This window comes from Lepidochelys kempii, chromosome 3 (genome assembly GCF_965140285.1).
Source record: "Lepidochelys kempii isolate rLepKem1 chromosome 3, rLepKem1.hap1, whole genome shotgun sequence".
Taxonomy (NCBI): Eukaryota; Metazoa; Chordata; order Testudines; family Cheloniidae; genus Lepidochelys; species Lepidochelys kempii.
In genome coordinates, this window is record NC_136382.1 from 48423800 (window position 1) to 48443042 (window position 19243).

General features: G+C 44.8%; 1 protein-coding gene across 1 annotated transcript in view; it reads right to left on the reverse strand.

Annotated features, from left to right (window-relative positions):
- COL21A1 (collagen type XXI alpha 1 chain) overlaps positions 1-1250 on the reverse strand; it is a 193969-nt gene extending 192719 nt beyond the window's left edge. Inside the window, exon 1 of the mRNA XM_073336269.2 lies at positions 1027-1250. The gene's annotated coding sequence lies outside the window, so the exon portion shown is untranslated. The remainder of the gene's footprint in view (positions 1-1026) is intronic.
- Positions 1251-19243: the final 17993 nt, after the last annotated feature.

Below are 19243 nucleotides of genomic sequence, written 5' to 3' on the forward strand. Positions count from 1 at the left end.
GAATTATAAAACTAAAATAACCTGTGCTATAAATACATTGCAAGTGCTTTGAGAATGTGAATTGCTAATTATACTGTAACTAGATTATTTATTATTGAAATTTCTGTATTCCTGTACTAAGAAGCTAGCTACCAAACAGGTTTAAATTTGCACAAAAGGGGTGGCTTGTTTTTCAACTATAAACAGGAGAAAAAAGAACTAGGAGACTAAAAGGTTATGATGCTATATCAATCGTATCATCTTGTTCAAATAAACTGAGCCAGAAAGTCATGCTTGTACAACCCAGTGCACATGCAAACACTGTGGCTAGTGAGAAATCCATCAGTAACACATTCCAGTCCCATTTCTGTTTTGGTAAATGCACAGATTATATAAGATTTACACTTGCACTTTTCCAAGGTTATTCCACTCCCTACCCCTCTAGGCAGGCTCTTCAGCAGAGGAAAACTGGCTGCATGTTTTAAAAAAGTCTGTAACTAGTCACAGATTTTAGGCCAGTCCTGAAATCTGCACCTGCCACTCAAAGACAAGCTCCCCCCCCCCCCCCCACTTACTCTCTCCTCAGAATGAAACTAAAAGATATACAGGGAGGTCTCTGCTCCCCTGTGCTTCAAGTATCACCCCAGTTCATGTCATCAGTTTATAACCCAAATCCCTGCAGTCCTTAGTCATTCAAGCAAAACGCCCACTGGTTTCAGAATTGCTTCCCTCCGTACTGACTGAACCAGGACAGCAGGGCTGGTCCTCATGTGGTGTGGGAGCTACGGAGGCGGCGACAAGAGACAGCTTCCTACCTCTCCCAACACCTCAACGTGCGCCCAGTCTGAGAGCGGAGGCCCCCGCGGAGCCCGTACCCAGCCAGCTCCCTTCCCATGCGATCGCTGCCTCTTGCGCCCCTGCCTGGAAGGAGTAGCGAGCACTGCACGAACAGAAAGCAGACCCAGGGGCTGTGACCCGGCGCCTGCAGCTCCTCGCGAACTACCTGCGAAATCGCTTTCGCCCGCTGGAGCCAGCCTGGGCGCGTACCTGGTTTGCGCGGCAGAGGCAGACGGCAGGGCTTGCTGAGCACGGACAGGCAGATCCTACCAAGAGGGGCAACGGGCAGCAATGGAGCAGCCTGACCCAGAGTGCTCTCAGCGTGAGCCTGCCTGCCTCCCACGTCCCCGCCCGTCTCATGCAGCAGCAGCAGCCTGTCCTGCGGGTCTCATCCTCTCCAGCCCAGCCCACAGACTGTTTTAGTCGGCCCCAGGGCGAGGGGCGGAGCATAGGCGATAAGGGCGCCCCTCCCCCGCCCCGTGCACCCCCAGCCCAAAGAGGAGATTGGTTAGAGGTAGGGAAGGGGGCGGTTCTTATGCCCCATGCTCCGCCCCCTTCCCGCAGTGCCCGAGAGGCGAGAGCCCCCTCTCTGGGGGGCTGGAGGAGGAGGATGCGGCCTGGGGCTTTGAGCGGCGGTGCCGCGTGGGGCTGCGCGTGCCGCGTACTAAATCATGCAGCGTCTGAGGCGGCTCTACGGACCCGCCATCAGCTACTGCAGACCTCCCACGGCCGCCTAGCGGAGCTGCAGCTCGCCAGGCTGGCCCGGCCCCTCGCCCCAGCCCGAACCACCAGGGACACCGCCGGGGCTGCAGCCAGAACCCGCAAACAGCCGCGGGCTGAGCCGCTTCCCAGGGCACCAGCTGGCCCCAGAAGCCCCTCCCCCTCCGGGCACGGACTTGGCCCCAGGAGGGGAGAGGCAACTGGGACCGCGGTGGGCTCTGCTTAGAAGACCAGCGGACGCCCGGCACGTGGCCCACACAATCCTTGAGGGGGCCATTTAAGGATCTAGGGCAAAAATTGGGGATTGGTCCTGCTTTGAGCAGGGGGTTGGACTAGATGACCTTCTGAGGTCCCTTCCAACCTTGTGATTCTATGATTCTGATTCTGTACCACATCCCCTCAAGGTGCGGGGCTGGAGGGGTTGGTCTGAGTACCGTGGGGCAGGAGTTCCAGCCGCCCCTTCCAGCAAGCGGAGCCTGAACCTCCAGCTGGGAGTCTGGCGAGCCCCTGTGCTCTCGACCCTGTCCTGTCTCCAGCTTGCACCCATCAGGGAGAGGCAGTTTCCCCGCAGCAAGGGCAGCTGGAGGTGGGAAGGGAAAGAGGGGTGGGGGTTGAATGAAGGAGGGTGGAGTGGGAATTTAGCCCAGTGTTTCAAAAGCAGGTGTGCCCCAAAAGCTGAGCAGTTAAAGGCTTCCTCCAAGGATTAAGTTAAAGGATTCCTCCAAGTACCCTGGTGACCCTGTGGGCACCCTTAAGGCATCGTTGGGGGGCTGTGGGATTTTCAGAAGCACCCATAGACCTCCCCCTACCTGCTCAGGAAAGCTAGGAGCCAGTCATACATAACTAGCATTGCAGATCTCCCAGCATTAATATAATCATAAAAATGAAGGACTGGCGGGCACCTCCCAAACTCCTAATGTCCAGCCCCTTGCACTGAGGCAGGACCAAAGTAAACCTAATTCCTGACAGGTGTTTGTCCAACCTGTTCTGAAAACTTCCAATGATGAAGATTCCACAACCTCCCTTGGAAGCCTATTCCAGAGCTCAACTAACCCTATAGTTAGAAGGTTTCCTAATATCTAACCTAAATCTCCCTTGTTGTAGATTCAGCCCATTATTGCTTGGCCTACTTTCAGTGGACATGGAGAACAATTGATTACCATCCTCTTTATAACAGTGTCACATTCTGGGATCCAATCCAGCGAGACAAGGGTTCTGTTACTGCTTGCCCCGTAATTCCGAGTGCCTCAGAATGCTCTGCTGCTGTGGTTCTCAGCCTGGACACCAGCAGACAATCATGTAGGTCACACTCTGAGCACGTGTGCGTGCTGTGCAGTCCTGAATCAGCAATTTTGACTCCAGGAGCCTGACAGCAACACACCACTCACACTCCCTGGTCTCTACCAGCCTGGGTTAACAAGTTGGCAACACATTCCCAGTCCCAAATTTTTCCAAAACAATGTGCCCAGAAGTGTCCAAGCACATATTCTAGCACATAATTCATAACTTTTTGTATACATCCCATGCATACTTCATGGAAGAATATTAATGATCTGTGAGTTACAGGTTTTCCAATGATGTCTTTGTGTCAGCAGCTCTTGTCAGGTCTGACATGTGAATAGTGAACTAGAAATGGGCCTCTCTGTCACAAACAGTCCTTAAAATACCTGAAGACTGTTACCACGTCCTGCCCCCTCCCTCCCTGCAGTCTTCTTTTCTCACAATTAAAACACCCAGTTTATTTTAACCTTTCCTCATAGGTCAGGTTTTCTAAACCTTTTTTCATTTTTGTTGCTCTCCTCTGGACTTTCTCCAGTTTGTTCACATCTTTCCTAAAGCATGGCACCCCAGAATTGGACACAGTACTCCAGCAGAGACCTCCCAGTACCAAGTAGAGTTGGACAGTTACCTCCTGCGTTTTACATGCAATACTTCTCTTAATACACTCCAGAATATTAGCCTTGTTCACAACTCCATCATATTGTTGACTCACATTCAATTTGTGATCCACTATAATGCCCAGATCCCTTTCTGCAGTACTACTGCCTAGCTAGTTAGTCCCCATTTTGTAGTTGAACATTTAATTCTTCCTTTCTAAGTATAGTACTTTACACTTGTCTTTATTGAATGTCCCATTGTTGATTTCAGACCAATTCTCTAATTTGTGAAGGTCACTCTGAATTCTAACCCTGTCCTCCAAAGTGCTTGCAACCTCTCCCAGCTTGTTGTCATCCACAAATTTTATAAGCATATTCTCCTACGCTCTAGTCCCTTATCCAAGTCATTAATGAAAATGTTGGTTGTGGATAGTGAATGTGGATCCCCATTGGATACACCCTCACAGTTTCACAATGAACCATTGATAACTACTCTTTACGATAACTACTGATAATGGTCTTTCAACCAGTTGTGCCCCTTTTCTTACAGTAATTTCATCAAGACCATATTTCCATAGTTCGCTTATGAGAATGATAAGTGGGACTTTGTCTAAAACCTTACTAATGTCAAGATATATCATGTCTATGGCTTCTTCCCATCCACTAAACCAGTAATCCCATCAAAGAAGGCAATTAGGGTGGTTTGACATGATTTGTGTCACAGTCCAGGGCAACTGAACCTGCAATCCCCCAATTTGGTCCGGCAAGGGCACCCACTGTTACGTTTCCAGCTCCCAAGCTTTTACTTCTCTTTGGCAGAGGTATTTCCAGGCTGCATAGTTCCCTGCCTACAATGAATTCTCCAGTAAAGACAATGAAAATGTAGGACTGCTTTACTTTTCTCCTCAGACATGGTAAATCATGGAGCAGGTCCTCAAAGAATCAATCCTGAAGCACTTACATGAGGAAAGTGATCAGGAACAGTCAGCATGGATTCACCAAGGGAAGGTCATGCCTGACTAATCGCCTTCTATGATGAGATTACTGGTTCTGTGGATGAAGGGAAAGCAGTGATATATTGTATCTTGACTTTAGCAAAGCTTTTGACACGGTCTCCCACAGTATTCTTGTCAGCAAGTTAAAGAAGTATGGGCTGGACGAATGCACTATAAGGTGGGTAGAAAGTTGGCTAGATTGTCAGGCTCAACGGGTAGTGATCAATGGCTCCATGTCTAGTTGGCAGCCGGTGTCAAGTGGAGTGCCCCAGGGGTCGGTCCTGGGGCCGGTTTTGTTCAATATCTTCATAAACGATCTGGAGGATGGTGTGGATTGCACTCTCAGCAAATTTGCGGATGATACTAAACTGGGAGGAGTGGTAGATACGCTGGAGGGGAGGGATAGGATACAGAAGGACCTAGACAAATTGGAGGATTGGGCCAAAAGAAATCTGATGAGGTTCAACAAGGATAAGTGCAGGGTCCTGCACTTAGAACGGAAGAACCCAATGCACAGCTACAGACTAGGGACCGAATGGCTAGGCAGCAGTTCTGCGGAAAAGGACCTAGGGGTGACAGTGGATGAGAAGCTGGATATGAGCCAGCAGTGTGCCCTTGTTGCCAAGAAGGCCAATGGCATTTTGGGATGTATAAGTAGGGGCATAGCGAGCAGATCGAGGGACGTGATCGTCCCCCTCTATTCGATATTGGTGAGGCCTCATCTGGAGTACTGTGTCCAGTTTTGGGCCCCACACTACAAGAAGGATGTGGATAAATTGGAGAGAGTCCAGCAAAGGACAACAAAAATGATTAGGGGTCTGGAACACATGAGTTATGAGGAGAGGCTGAGGGAACTGGGATTGTTTAGTCTGCAGAAGAGAAGAATGAGGGGGGATTTGATAGCTGCTTTCAACTACCTGAGAAGTAGTTCCAGAGAGGATGGTTCTAAACTATTCTCAGTGGTGGAAGAGGACAGGAAAAGGAGTAATGGTCTCAAGTTGCAGTGGGGGAGGTTTAGGTTGGATATTAGGAAACACTTTTTCACTAGGAGGGTGGTGAAACACTGGAATGCATTGCCTAGGGAGGTGGTGGAATCTCCTTCCTTAGAGGTTTTTAAGGTCAGGCTTGACAAAGCCCTGGCTGGGATGATTTAATTGGGTATGGGTCCTGCTTTTGAGCAGGGGGTTGGACTAGATGACCTCCTGAGGTCCCTTCCAACCCTGATATTCTATGATTCTATGAAATGGTGTAATTGCCGTAGTCAAGTTACCACATAGTTCTTTCTAAGCAAGCACACTTATTCTTAAGGTAAAACCATTAAAGACAAAACATACTAAAAACAATAAGAGAACTTACACACATGCTAATAAGCATACCAGAGGTCACCCCCTGACTCTAACAAGGTCTCTGGCTGGTGAACAGTCCCTCAAACCCCACCAGTGGGCTTTTCAGTGGTTACAAGTTCATCACAGCTGTTAGCTCAGAACAAGAACACTTATGAATCTGTTAGTTTTTTTGAGGGGGGGAAAAGTTCTATTCTATCTTCATGGAACAGGTGATTAACCGACAAAAAGTGTCCTCAGGATGAAGCTTCAAAAGGCTGAGTTCTTCTACAACCAAAATAGGTGTACTTGCATATTCCTCCTCCTAGAGATTTTCTGGGAAACCTACTTAACTTTAAAAGTTCATTCTTATCTTAACCCATTATTTCAAATCGTGCTTTGACGCTCATAACATTTCCCAGGATTCTAAACATTACATAAAATCCCACAATTATGCATAAATATTTGCATTTTTAATACAATGAACTTTGAAAATATTCAAATTTAACTCAATAAGGTTTAATTTAATTCAGTAAGGTTTGTTCAGGATACTGAAGGAAATTGCCATCTCAGTAATAATCTGTTCTTGACAAATCCATGCTGGCTATTCCTTATTACTTTATTTCCTATAGGTGCTTACAGATTGATTGTTTAATAATTTGTTCCAACATCTTTCCAGGTATTGAAGTTAATCTGACTAGTCTGTAATTCACTTGGACCTCTTTGTTCTCCTTTTTAAAGATAGGCACTATGTTTGCTCTTCTCCGGTCCCCTGGGACCTCACTCATCCTCCAGGAGTTGTCAAAGATAATCACTAAAGGTTCCAAGTTTGTTTCAGCTGGTTCCTTAAGTACCCTAGGATGAATTTCGTCAGGCCCTGATGACTTGAATACATCTAATTTTTCAAAGTATTCTTTAACCTGTTCTATCCCTAGTCTGGTTTGTGTTCCTTCCCCCTATCTGTTAATATCAATTGTGTCGAGTATCTGGTCACAATTAGCCTTTTTAGTGAAGATTGAAGCAAAATAGGCATTAATCATTCAGTCTTCTTGAAGTCAGCTGTTATTAACTCTCCTTCCTGCCTAAGTAGAGAACCTACACTTTCTTTCGTCTTTCTTTTGCTCCATATGTATTTTTAGAACCTCTTCTTTTTACCTTGTATATCCTTTACTAGGTGTAACTCACTTTGTACCTGAGCCTTTCCAAGTTAGTCCCTACATGTTTGTGCTATTATTTTGTACTACTCCTTAGCAATTTGTCCAAGTTTCCATTTTTTGTAAGATTTCTTTTTGATTTGCAGGTCATTAAGGAGCTCTTAATGGAGCCCTATTAGCCTCTTACTATTCTTCCTATTTTTCCTTTGCATCAGGATAGTTTGCAGTTGCATTTAATATAGTCTCCTTGAGACACTGCCAGTTATCCTTACTTCCTTTTTCTCTTAGATTTTCTTCCAATAGGACTTTACCTAATAGTTCTTTTAGTTGGTTAAAGACTGCATTTTTGAAGTCCATTGTCCCTTGTCATAAATATAAAGGGAAGGGTAAACCCCTTTGAAATCCCTCCTGGCCAGGGGAAAGCTCCTCTCACCTGTAAAGGGTTAAGAAGCTAAAGGTAACCTCGCTGGCACCTGACCAAAATGACCAATGAGGAGACAAGATACTTTCAAAAGCTGGGAGGAGGGAGAGAAACAAAGGGTCTGTGTGTCTGTCTCTCTGTCTATATTCTGTCTTTGCCGGGGATAGACCAGGAATGGAGTCTTAGAACTTTTAGTAAGTAATCTAGCTAGGTACGTGTTAGATTATGATTTCTTTAAATGGCTGAGAAAAGAACTGTGCTGAATAGAATAACTATTTCTGTCTGTGTATCTTTTTTGTAACTTAAGGTTTTGCCTAGAGGGGTTCTCTATGTTTTGAATCTAATTATCCTGTAAGGTATCTACCATCCTGATTTTATAGGGGGGATTTCTTTATTTCTATTTACTTCTATTTTTATTAAAAGTCTTCTTGTAAGAAAACTGAATGCTTTTTCATTGTTCTCAGATCCAAGGGTTTGGGTCTGTGGTCACCTATGCAAATTGGTGAGGCTTTTTATCCAACATTTCCCAGGAAAGGGGGGGTGCAAGTGTTGGGAGGATTGTTCATTGTTCTTAAGATCCAAGGGTCTGGGTCTGTCACGGTTCCTCCCCCACTCTGAACTCTAGGGTACAGATGTGGGGACCTGCATGAAAAACCTCCTAAGCTTATCTTTACCAGCTTAGGTCAAAACTTCCCCAAGGTACAAAATATTACCCCCGTTATCCTTAGACTGGCCGCTACCACCACCAAACTAATACTGGTTACTGGGGAAGAGCTGTTTGGACGCGTCCTTCCCCCCAAAATACTTCCCAAAACCTTGCACCCCACTTCCTGGACAAGGTTTGGTAAAAAGCCTCACCAATTTGCCTAGGTGACTACAGACCCAGACCCTTGGATCTTAAGAACAATGAACAATCCTCCCAACACTTGCACCCCCCCTTTCCTGGGAAATGTTGGATAAAAAGCCTCACCAATTTGCATAGGTGACCACAAACCCAAACCCTTGGATCTGAGAACAATGAAAAAGCATTCAGTGTTTTACAAGAAGACTTTTAATAAAAAATAGAAGTAAATAGAAATAAAGAAATCCCCCCTGTAAAATCAGGATGGTATATATCTTACAGGGTAATTAGATTCAAAAACATAGAGAACCCCTCTAGGCAAAACCTTAAGTTACAAAAAAGATACACAGACAGAAATAGTTATTCTATTCAGCACAATTCTTTTCTCAGCCATTTAAAGAAATCATAATCTAACACATACCTAGCTAGATTACTTACTAAAAGTTCTAAGACTCCATTCCTGTTCTGTCCCTGGCAAGCGCAGCATACAGACAGACACAGACCCTTTGTTTCTCTCCCTCCTCCCAGCTTTTTAAAGTATCTTGTCTCCTCATTGGTCATTTTGGTCAGGTGCCAGCGAGGTTACCTTTAGCTTCTTAACCCTTTACAGGTGAGAGGAGCTTTCCCCTGGCCAGGAGGGATTTCAAAGGGGTTTACCCTTCCCTTTATATTTATGACAGGGTCTGTAGTCACCCTCGGCAAATTGGTGAGGCTTTTTACCAAACCTTGTCCAGGAAGTGGGGTGCAAGGTTTTGGGAAGTATTTTGGGGGGAAAGACGCGTCCAAACAGCTCTTCCCCAGTAACCAGTATTAGTTTGGTGGTGGTAGCGGCCAATCCAAGGACAAAGGGTGGAATATTTTGTACCTTGGGGAAGTTTTGACCTAAGCTGGTAAAGATAAGCTTAGGAGGTTTTTCATGCAGGTCCCCACATCTGTACCCTAGCGTTCAGAGTGGGGGAGGAACCTTGACATCCCTATTCTGCTGCTCTCACTTCTTCCTATCCTTAGAATCATGAAATCTATCCTTTCATGATCACTTTCACCCAAATTGCATTCCATCTTCAGATTCACTACCAATTCATCCCTGTTGGTCAGAATGAAGTCTAAAATGGCTGTCTCCCTGGTTACTTCCTCCATTTTCTAAAACAAGAAATGGTCACCAGAAACATTTCCTCTAATTTTTGACAGGCCATGTGCACAAAAAATTTCTTTTGTGCAAATTGTTGTGCTTCTGTGCAAATTTTTGTGCATGCAGTGTTCTGCCGTGTGCACGGGGTTTAGGATCTGTGTACATGCAGACACACACACAGCTTAGAGGGAACAGTGGTCCCCAGGACATTCCAAGAATTTATGAGAAATGTTGTGTTTTTCCTTATTTTTCCAACAGATGTCTGGGTAGTTAAAGCCCCCCTATTACTACCAGATCTTAGTGTAACCCTTCTGCCCGTCAGAGTTGGCAGCAACAAGGGCCGGGTTCAATATCTAGGGGTTCCATTCCAATAACACAATGCAAACCAGCTCGAGCCCCCACCCAGTGACCTGGGACAAATATATACCACCCCCGCTGGGCGCCTCCAAGAGGCAATGCTTCCCCTCTCGCAAGCACATAGTCTGAGTGTAGCAAAAGTCTTTTAATAACAGAGAGAAACAATGTGGCATTATGTTGGGGAAACACCACCAACCGGATTCATAACACAACCCATGAGCAAAACAACCCCACCCCAGGCAAATTGGGGCATGCCCTTTTCCCTTTGGTTCTTGAGTCCAGCAACCCCAAAAGTCCAATGCCCCAAAAGTCTCTGTCCCTGGTCAGGGCAGCCCCAGAGTTCGAAAGTTTATCGGCGGAGCTTTACCTCCCAACCTGGGTGGAAATGGGACGGGGGTAAGAGGCACCTTACGTGATCTGAAGCTGACCGCCCCATAGCTCCATAGCGGCGCTCCGCTCCGCCAGCCGCCCCACGAACTCCTTCGCTCAGCTGCGCTCCGCTCCGCTCCGCCAGCCGCCCCACGAACTCCTTCGCTCAGCTGTACTCCGCTCCGCCAGCCGCCCCACGAACTCCTTCGCTCAGCTGCGTCCGCTCCGCCAGCCGCCCCACGAACTCCTTCACTCAGCTCCACGGCCCACAAGCAGCTCCTGCCATCCACACACTGCTCCGTGTCGAACTGCTTCACCAGCCATCCCGCAAACTGCTCCACAATATATCTTCAGGCTTCCCCACTACTTAACACAACACTCAGTGATTTCAGCTCTTAGGTGAATTCAGCTTATAGTAGGGGAGCCCCAGTGCTGGTGCACTGTCAGCCCAAAGTGAGCTCAGCAGCCTATAACTAGACTTCTAATGAAATCAAAATTAGCTCTGATATTCCACAGTGGAGAGAGGAGGAAGTGCAATCAGCATGTAAGGCCCTCACCAAGGGGCCCATGCCACCAAGTATTAATACTTGTCCCCAGCCTCTCTCCATTCACACAGTTTTGGAACCCATGACCCTTGCCTAGCGAGTGCTACTTAGTTGATGGTGAATCCCTCCATCATAACAAAAGGCCACGTACAGTTCCAAGCACAGTTCCCATAATCAGGGTAATAACAATTTATTCTTCCTGCCCCAATAACAGAGACACTGGGGATCCCACAGCAGCCAAAGTGACCATTTGGGCAGCTATGGTCTCATTCTAGGTGTGGTGGGTGTGCCTATGCAAATGAGATCGGCCCCTGAAGTTCTTTTCCACAACTTGCCACACCTCACCACCAGATGTCAGGGTGGAGCTCATCCTGACACTGCTTACATCAGGTTTTGGATATTTGTGGTGTTTGTTCTAGAAATGCCTCATCCACCTTTTCTTCCTGATTTGCTAGTCTGTAGTAGACACCTACCATGATGTCACACTTATTTTTCTCCCTTTTAACTTTACCCAAAGATTTTCAACTGGCCTGCCTTTCACCTCCTTCTGGACCTCAAAACAGGTGTATATATACTCTTGATGCATAATGCAAATCTCTCTTTTCCCCTGCCTGTCCTTTCTGAACAAGATATACTCTTCTATACCAATATGTCATGAGATTTATCCCCCTATCTATGATGCCAATTATGACATAATTGAGCTTATGTGCTAATAGTTCCAGTTCTTCCTCTTTATTCCCCAGATTCCTTGTATTGGTGGATAGACAGCTGAGATGTTGAGCAGATTCCCTCACTGATTTCCCTCTTGTGTGCCCCTGACCCTATTGTAATTTTCCATGCCTCCTCCCCATATCTAGCCTTCTATTCAAGTAATCTTTTTATGCTTACCTGTGGGCTTTTGTCACCCTCTCCCTTTGAACCAAGTTTAAAGCTCTTGTCACTAGGTTAGCAAGTTGGAACACAAAGATGCTCTTCCTCTTCTTGGTCAGATGGATCCCATCTCTTCCCAGCAGTCCTCATTCTCAGAACAGCATCCCATGGCTGATGAGTGTAGCCACAAAAAAAAAATCACATTTTGGTTGAAAAAACAACACATATTGAGTTGTTTTAATTTGCCATCTGTTTTTTAGACTCTAGGATACACTTGGGTCACATTTTCAAGCTTTTCTCCACAGTCATGATGTCTAGAAACTTACATTTTTTGTAAATAAATGCAGAGAGTCTTACTTAATCACATGCATCCAGGAATGCAGACTAAGAAAACACCAAATCTCCCAAGAACCACAATAATATTGTGAGAGTTGACAACATGGCATAAGTCAGGAGGAGCAGCTGTTTTTCACATGTTTCCCTATACAGGGCTGCAATTACACACACAGGTGGGATACATGGGTTCACCCTTTCCTACCCCCTACCCATACCAAAACTCTATGCATCCATCCAGAACAAAGGGATAATAGAAAGCAATAGGCCAAACTGCTTTTAAATTAGTGGGGACTGTCCAAATGGTCCAACCCCCACTCAAAGAAACATTTTCACCTGTAATTTGGGCTTAACTAGAGAACTCAGAACAGGGATGACACACAATATTACCTCCAGTCAACCCCTCCCTAAACATCCTAAAAAAAATGTACTCACTGCCCCATACACCATTAACCTTCCTCCCCTGCCCCCCAAAGGGAGCAACATAAGCCCAGAGAACATTACTGGAAGGGAATGAAAGGATATAAGGCAAACATGTTGGGTGGGATGCAGAGGCCGGGTGAGCAATTTTTGTTTAGGAGCAGGGCTATTATCACTGACAAGGATGGCACCTAGGAAGGAACCACAAAAGGAGAAAACCATTAGTCCAGTAGCAATACCCGAGAAGAAAATTAGAAATGGATTACAAATATGACAGTACCTTTTTAAATTAAAAAAAAGTTATGAAAGACAATGATCTGTGGACTCTTACTTACACCGCTCATTAAAGTAGATTCCCTGGGCACCTCGCCTTGATGTAGAGAAGCTAAGACTTGGGTGCTACTCCTGGCTTGCTGACATGATGTCCTTATATGTGAGGTGTACAGCAGGGAGGGGCAGGGCATACCCGCTATCTCTGATGGCTTATTCAAGGCAGGGAATGGAAGAAATAAAATATGTGAAGAGAACATATATTCTCCAGACCATACACAGTTTGCATCTGAACTAGGGGGCATTGAGGGAAACAATTCACAGCAAGATTGCTCTTCTTCTCTTGTCCCTTCTTGGGGGTTCTCATCCTCTTTGCTGTATTCAGAACATTGCCCATGTCCAGGATCCTGTTCAGCATCACTTGTGCCTGCTACATTAAACATGCAGATGTGTGTGTTTGTGGACAATGAACACCAAACTGAAGGCAAATTCCAAATCTGAGGGGCCTTAACTGAGAACATCCAGGATCCAGATGGGGACTGTTAGCTTGAGGGTCCCAGCTGATCTCAACTGCTGGGGAAAAACACAAAGAGGCAATCTCTCAGAAACTCATGACCCAAGCTATAAGGACCTTACAGATTAAAATCAACACGTTATTTGTACAGTAACTCCTCGCTTAACATTGTATTTATGTTCCTGAAAAATGCGACTTTAAGCAAAACGCTGTTAAGCAAATCCAATTTCCCCATAAGAATTAATGTAAATAGGGGGGTTAGGTTCCAGGGAAATTTTTTTCCCCAGACAAAAGACTGTATTTTTATATATACATACATACACACACAGTATAAGTTTTAAATAAACAATTTAATACTGTACACAGCGATGATGATTGTGAAGCTTGGTTGAGATGGTGGAGTCAGAGGGTGGGATATTTCCCAGGGAATGCCTTACTGCTAAATGATGAGCTAGCAATCAGCTGAGCCCTCAAGGGTTAACAAGTTGTTAATGTAGCCTCACGCTCTACATGGCAGCAGGAATGGAGGGAGGGGAGACAGCATGGCAGACAGAGACAGACACACACCCTGTGTGTGAGAGAGAGGTGCATATTGCCCCTTTACATTGCCTTTTTAAATAGATCAGCAAGTTGAGACAGGAGCTGCAAGCTCCCTCTGTCCTGAGCCCTGTCATGTCCCATCCCCCCCACTCTATGGAGAAGGGGTAAGCGGGGTGCAGGAGCATGGGGTAGGGAGAAACCCTGACATTAGCCTCCCACTTCCCCCCCCCTGCACAGTAAGCAGGAGGCTCCAGGGAGCAGCTCCAAGGCAGAGGGCAGGAGCAGCACATGGCAGTGGGGAAAGGCACAGCTGAACTGCCCGCAATTGATAGCCTGCTGGGCGGCTGCTGCATGGGAAACTTGGGGGAATGAGGAGTTGATAGGGGGGCTGCAGGTCCACCCTGGTTCCAAGCCCCGACCAGCTAGCTGCAATGGGCTGCTCTTCCTGCAAGCAGTGGGCAAAGCAGGCGGCTGCCAAACGACGTTATAGGGGAGCACTGCACAACTTTAAACGAGCATGCTCCTAACTGATCAGCAACGTAACAACGAAACAATGTTAACTGGGACGACTTTAAGTGAGGAGTTATTGTACTCTGAAACAGAGTGCCAGTGAAGTGTCTAAAGCCCAGCAGTTACATGCTCCAACCACGAAACTCTGCCCTGGCAGAAGTGTCTAAATGGTGTTCAGGTGTAGTCTCAAGAGCATAATGTAGTAATCCAATCTGGATAACTGTGGTGAAATCCATTTCTGAGAGGAAGAATCGCTACCTTCCAGCCAAGTGCAAATAGGAAAAAAAAAATCACCCTTTGCCCTGCTACCTAGCTATCCAGACAAAGTTAAGTAGAGACTTAGGGCATGGCTACACTGGAAATTTCAAAGAGCTGTCATGGGAACGCTCCTGCGGCAGCGGTTTGAAGTGCGAGTGTGGTCATGCGTGGTAATCCACCTCCTGGTAATCCACCTCCACAAGGGGATTAGCGCTCTGAGCCTGTCTACACTAACGCTTCAAAGTGCTCAGACTTGCTGCGCTCAGGGGGGTGATTTTTCACACTCCTGAGCCAACAAATTAGAGCGCTATAAAATGTAAGTGTAGACAAGCCCTTAGACTGTAAATCTCATCACAGAAGGATAGTCACTTAACCTTCAACTGAAGAACCTGATATCACTACCAGTTGCTTCCTGTCCGGATCTTGGTCAGAAACTTGAAAAACTGAGACCAATGAAACAGAAACGTAGAGCTGCGCTAGTGACACTGTAAATCAGTCCAAGTCACTACTTTAGTGGCTTCATATACATATTGAAAAGGAGGAACATATGAATAGAAATTTGTGGTACTTCACATAAGAGAGCCCTTCGGGAGGACAAGTCTGTGATGGGGTGTCTACACCACACAGGATTGGAAGGGGTTAATGTTGCCAGGGAGGCCAATTCACCCCATAGGCCAGACCTAGAGGAGGAGCCATGGAGCAAGCAACTAATTAGAAGCAGATTCAGCTGGGGCCTGTATAAAGGCCAGGAGTGATGAGCAGCAGGGGGGGCTGCAGGAAGGGATGCTGCAGTCACTCCCTGAGAGGAGGAGTTGTGAGGCTGTCGGAGGGCCAAGCCACAGACTGGAAGTTGCCACTCTGAGAGTGAGAGAGACTGCAGACTAAGAGAAGAAGATGGGTATAGAGACTGCTGAGGAGGGCGCAGCACCTGGCAGAGCTAATCCCCAGGATGGAGGAGGAGGTGCCATGAGCATTGAGGGAACCCCATCATAAAGTCCATGACTACCCTACAGTTTTCTCAGAGAGAAAAGAATCAGTCAAGTGCCATTAACCCTGCCAAGGACTGCACACATGACAGCAGCAGTAAAATAAGTTGATGTCAGATCTAATAGAGTCAGTACGGACACCTGGTCTTTGCTCATCACTAAGAGGATATTGTTGATCAACAAGAAGACCAGTGCAGCCTCCTCACTATACCGAATCCACAAAAAAACAGATGGACAGGCATCAATCAACACTGATGACTCCAGATATTACAAGAACCTTCTCAGTAAATGTCTCCCCAGAATGTAGATTAGAGACAAGGCAGTAGTTGATGGGTGGTGATGTATGCCCTATGAATTAATCTGAAATATCAGCAAAAAAAAAATTAAAGGAGTACTAGTGGCACCTTAGAGACTAACCAATTTATTTGCGCATAAGCTTTCGTGAGCTACAGCTCACTTCATCGGCTGCATTCAGTGGAAAATACAGTGAGCTCACTGTATTTTCCACTGAATGCATCCGATGAAGTGAGCTGTAGCTCACGAAAGCTTATGCTCAAATAAATTGGTTAGTCTCTAAGGTGTCACTAGTACTCCTTTTCTTTTTGCGAATACAGACTAACACGGCTGTTACTCTGAAACCTGAAATATCAGGTTATATATTGCACTGGTGGTTTTGTTATGTCACTATACACTATTCCCCATATTTTGTTTCTATCTCTTTGCTCACATCTTTCCCCCTTATTAGAGGAGATTCATCCCTTCAGCACAGTTAGATTAGGGATACATTTGGTCCACTTTATTTAGTAAGAGTGGCCCCCTCCTTACTGGAACATATTTTACAATTTAGGACATTTGGCATACCTAATTTCCTATTACTAATACTCAGCACCTCCAGGTCATTATTCCAATGGAAAAAATGTATCTTTACATCTTTTAGCAGCATCAAATTATTTCCACCCTACCCTCAAGCATAATGAAGTTGCATCATGTAAAGGTCTGTACATTAATCATTTACAAGAGGTATGATGATGCTTCTATTCCAACAGGGCTGTATGTTACATAAAAAAATCATGCCTACACTGAAGAATCTACTTTAAAACATTACAATGTTTGAGATAGATGGCAAAATGCTTGGAGAGGGAAATCCTGGTTACAGCAAGATCCATAAATGCAGTCCTTCTGGCAAGGATAACTAGCCAGGGGTCCTAATACTGAGTAGTTTTTATATGAATAGACCCACTGAAGGTCAACAATACTTCAGTAGGGCTATTACCTAGTCAGACGGATTAGTCCTAATGAAGCCTTATGGCCTTCATTGGGGCTATTCATGCTAGTAAGGACTATAGAATAGTAGGACTGGCAGGGGCCTTGAGAAGTCATCTAGTCCACTCCCCTCCAGTTATGGCAGGACTAAGTATTCCCCAGAACTTATGCCAGTACTATACACGAGTAAGAGATTTCAGTATATAGGCTCAAGTAAGTTATGTTGTCCTCATGCTGCTCAGAGTTCCATGAAAACATCTCACACAATTAGATCTTCAACATGGCAGGTTTTGGCCCTCAACTTTAATAATTTTTCACCCAGGTGCTGAATGTTAAAAGGGGTGGGGTAGCTAGTGTAATGGTATATCTGTGAGATATAAAACAGAGTGTGATGTCCAGTGGAGAACATCTATATGAAATTAAATGGAGATCCAGAGAATCAAATATATGAGTGCAGGAGATGAAAAACTAGATCACTTAGAATCAGTCTCAGCTACATTGCCACACTCATCAAATCATATATAAAATACATGGCTTTTTTTTCTAAATTCTGAATTTTGTGGTTTCAGCTGAAGTCTCTGGTTATCCCACAAATGGATTATACTAGCCAAACCTACATGAATAGACAACTTCTCTGTGGAAACTTTTAGGAGTTGGCATATCAAATTAAATCAGTGTTAGATATATTGCTGGATTTTGGTTTACTCACTGAGATTTAAAATGTTACATTTAAAACCTGCTCTTTTATGTCTGCTCTCTGAAACAGATGGTAAGATTTGCCCTCCTCATCCTCCCTTACTCGAGCAAAACTTTTGTTAACTTCAGTGGCACTTATTTCCTCAGTAAGAATTGAAGAACCTTGCCATCAGAGAGAGAGAGAGAGTCAGGCAGGGAGACAGTTGCTGTTATATGTAGATAAAACTGTTTTCAAGTTGTACAGAAAATAATAAAAACAAAATATATTTTAAGGTGTCTTCATAACACAGACACTGTATTGAAAAATACCCCTTTAAAAAATCTTGAATCTGGTGCTAGCGCATATAACTTTTTCTAATTGTGATTATTACATACAGCATCATATTATTAAAAATATTTTAATCTAAAAGAGAGGTTCATTTTCTGGGCCATGATGTACTTCTATAGTTTTTTAAAATATAAATAAGAGACTGATTCTGATACCCTTATCTTTGAGTAGTCCCATGTAAACTGATAGGCCTTCTTGAGGAGTATGATACTTGGTGTAAGAGGGTCAGAATCTGACCCTAAGTATTTTCCTTTCCCAGAGTGGAGGCTTTAGGTAGTCCCTCAGTTGGTGATTCAGACTGTCTCTTTTTAAGCTTTACAAAAAAAACCAAAAAGCCACATCACAACACCAGAACCATTTTATTGCAATTAGAAGCCTACATGCAGAGAAAGTTCCAGTATTCAGCTGCATGAGGTAATGGGTGGGGAATTTATAATCTCATAAGGCTCCACCTGGCAATAAATTGCCTTCTCCCGTCCTTTGGTGGATCACTACAATGTGCATTACTGAATATAAACTCTGTGAGCCAAATTCAGACCTGGGATAAGCAGACAACTCCACTGGCATCAATATATTTACGCCAGCTTACACTAGTGACTCAGTAACTCCCCCAGATAGAAAACCAGGACATGCTGTATTGCAAATGTTCAAGGCCCAGGTCTGAATTTAATCTTTCCCATTAGTGACTGAACTGAAAAAAATCTATTATTCATTCAGCCCTACTTGTGGAGTCTCCTCCATAACTGATTAGTGCTTCTCTTACTCTGCCTAATTCAAACATAAGTTTGCACCAAGCAAATTGATTCTTCCTCATCTCTCTCAGAAATTAAGAAGTCTACATAAGGGAGGGGTGGGGATTGAGGAAGATTGGGCGGAAGGAGGAAAGAGTAGTTAATGCTGAACAGAGTGTCAGAGCGCTACAGAATAATCCTGAAATGACATCCTGACATTGTGGTGCAATGTTTGCATCATACAAGTTTCAACATATAGACATCAGTCCAGGATTATTTGTGATCCTCTGTGACTCCTTTGAGGATTAAGTGCTTGACCCCCAGAAGTCCTGAGAACATGCCCTAATTTCCTGTTTATTTCTGCAATGTTGAGTGCTACTGCTGTAGGCACAATTAAGTCTTGCCAATTACAGTCCAAGGGAATATATTCATTCGGTGACTCAACTGAATTACTCCTCCAGCCCACAAAGATTTTTCAGTGCCAGGCTTTGGGGTCCACAATTCTGGGAACTTAAAAATGTAAATACAGGCAGTCCTCGAGTTTATGACATTCAACTTATGATTAACACATACGGCATTTATGACATTTCTATATTGACTCCCTGGTTCGACTTACGACAATTGTTTTTGACTTTACGACACTCAGTCCTGCAATGAAGTGTGTTGAGGTTTCGACTTACGATGCAATTTTAAGGAACCAATTGGGTCATAAGTCCGAGGACTGCCTGTAATAATAATACTCTTCCCAAAGATCAACGGTTATTAACATTCTTGCTATGGTCACTCAAGGCTGCTCTTTAGGATCTAGGAAATATGACTGCAGATCTCTTTATATTCTGAGGGTGTACTGACCAATTTTTTTTAGGAGGGAGTTCTAATGGTACATGTGTAGGGGTGTGATGACCATGGATAATAGTCAGATGTATCTTAAAAGGATGGGGATTTCTCAAAAATTGTTGTATAAACTTTTCAAAAACT